The following is a 2,460-nucleotide window of genomic DNA, read 5'->3' on the forward strand; positions in this document are numbered from 1 at the left end:
CACTCAATCCATAAAAGTCTTGGTGATATTAGTCCAAATATTAGAATACCTGGGGTTTAGTCAGATTGGTATCTCTGCGGAGTATTGTAGGTAAGTGGTGAAACAGGGTCATAGGCAAAACAGTGATTATGGATAATGTGTGTAGCAGGCAGAGTGGAGGCTTGGCCTGCGCTCTCCTTCGATAAGTGCCAGCTTTCAGCTGCTTGACTATTGTACCTATAATTTTTTAAGGCTTGATTTACATCTCTTTTCAGAAAGTCTATGGAGCTACTCTGATGTAAACATGGGGTCTGCTTTTGCAGTCATGGTTAGAGCTGCCAGGCTTCCTGGAACTGTAATGCAGGTGGAAAATTCAGAGCAGATACTCATTCCAAAAAGCCCTGGTGATATCAGTCCAAATAGTAGCATACCTGGAGTTTGGGCAGATTGGTATCTCTGCAGAGAATTATAGTGGTGAACTAGGGCCATAGGCAAAGTGGTGATTATCGGTAATGGGTACAGCAGGCGTAACTTCAGAAGAGTGGAGGATTGGCCTACCATCTCCTCCTGAGATTGCCTATTTTAGCTGTGTGGCCATAAGTTTTCATGGCTTGGTTTATATTTCTTTTGAGATGTGAATGAGTCTATGGAGCTGCCTAGGTGTGAACAACTCAAAATGCATTTTAATTTCCTTTATCTATGAAAACATCTGTCTTTTGTCTAGGTTTGTTGCTTGAGTTTTCAAGTAGCAAATACTCTAACTTGCATACAGTGGAATACAGATTTTTCCTTTTTTTTTTTCTTCAAGTCATTTCATTTATCATAGTTTAACTTCACATGAATTATATTAACATTGTATTTTCCATGCATTTTCTATTTTTAAGGACATATTTTTTCTCTTGAAAGCTTTCTGTATAATTTTTTTCAAATATTAAAAATATTTTCTCATACTTACCTGGCAGGGGAGATACCATGATCACGAAGGTGGTTTCTCCAGGGGGAGGCTTATTCATTGTACTCTGGATGTGCTGACCCCTGCGATTTTCCCAAATGTGGGAAACTCAACTGCATAATTTGTGGTAGTGGGGGACTGCATTAGAGCCCTCCTCTAATAAAGAAAAAAATTTTCTTTTTATCACTGCATCATATTTATGCATCATAATTATGGTTGAATTGTAGTATCATTTTGTTTGCTTTGCTTGGAGTTACTGGTATTTATGGTTAGTATATAATTTTCACCAAATTCTGATTATTTATATTTTTAATTGTTCTCCTTATTTGAAATTTCTAAATATATATGTATGTGTTGTGTGTATGTGTTCTTAGTAATCCATGCTTTGTTTTTGTTTGTTTGTTTGTTTTGGCCACACCCGGTGACACTCAGGGGTTACTCCTGGCTCTGTGCTCAGAAGTCGCTCCTGGCTTGGGGGACCATATGGGACACCGGGGATCGAACCTCGGTCCATCCTAGGCTAGCGCTGGCAAGGCAGACACCTTACCTCTAGTGCCACCGCGCCAGCCCCCAAGATTTGTTAAGGCTCTTTACATTGCTGTTTTTTCTTTAATATATTTTATTATGGAGCATTTCTATTAAAGCACTGTGTCACAAATTTGTGAATAACTCATCGAATTTACTTTTTATTTTTGCACTGCTATATTTTCATGCTGTTTTTAATTTCCAAGATAAGCTCAACTTTCTAGTCTATTAGTATATTTTAATTGCTTGAAAATATTTTAACTGCTAATTTTATATTTCTTTTGTGTATATTTGTTTCTACTCACTGACCTGTTCCCTGGTATGAGTGACATTTTCATTGTCATTAGTAGGAATGTTTCATTTGCCATTGCATATTGAAAATGTTAATATTATAGAGTAGTAGATATTTTGTCTTATTTTAAAATGTATTAGACATGTATGATTGGATTGTACACTGGGTTAGGTGCTTGACTTACATGCAGATAACCTAGATTTGATTCCTGTCTCTACATAGTCTCTTGAGCATAGCCAGGCACTAGTCATGAGAATTGCAGGATGGAACCTAAACATCAAAATAAACAAGCAAACAAAATAAGAAACAATTAAACATAACCAAAAATTTTTACTTTGGAAGTAGAATGTATATTCTCTCCCACTCTCCTCTCTTTATCATCTCTATGATGCTTGTCACAATTAATAACAAACCGTTGCAATTACTTCACAGTCATGAAGAATAAAATTAGTATCATAACTTAATGTCTCTGATTGTTAATTTGAGTTCATTTAGGCTCTAAAAAGATTTCTATTGACCTTTTAATTTCTTACATCATACATTTTTATATTTTAGTGTATTTTCCTGTCACATTGTAATTTATTTTGCCTTATTTTGTACAACTTAATGTCTTTATGTTTTTACAAGTTATTTTTTGTGTTGTTTTTCTGTTTTCTTTATTGCCCATTAAATCTCAGAAGAATAACTTTGTTCTTGAAATAGGTTTTTAGTT

General features: G+C 35.2%; 1 non-coding gene across 1 annotated transcript; it reads left to right on the forward strand.

The window, feature by feature from the left end:
• The first annotated feature begins 926 nt into the window (after positions 1-926).
• LOC126009982 (U1 spliceosomal RNA) lies at positions 927-1,090 on the forward strand. Its single transcript, XR_007496129.1, has one exon. It is a non-coding gene; the product is annotated as a U1 spliceosomal RNA (small nuclear RNA).
• Positions 1,091-2,460: the final 1,370 nt, after the last annotated feature.

The sequence above is a fragment of the Suncus etruscus genome, chromosome 5 (genome assembly GCF_024139225.1).
Source record: "Suncus etruscus isolate mSunEtr1 chromosome 5, mSunEtr1.pri.cur, whole genome shotgun sequence".
Taxonomy (NCBI): Eukaryota; Metazoa; Chordata; class Mammalia; order Eulipotyphla; family Soricidae; genus Suncus; species Suncus etruscus.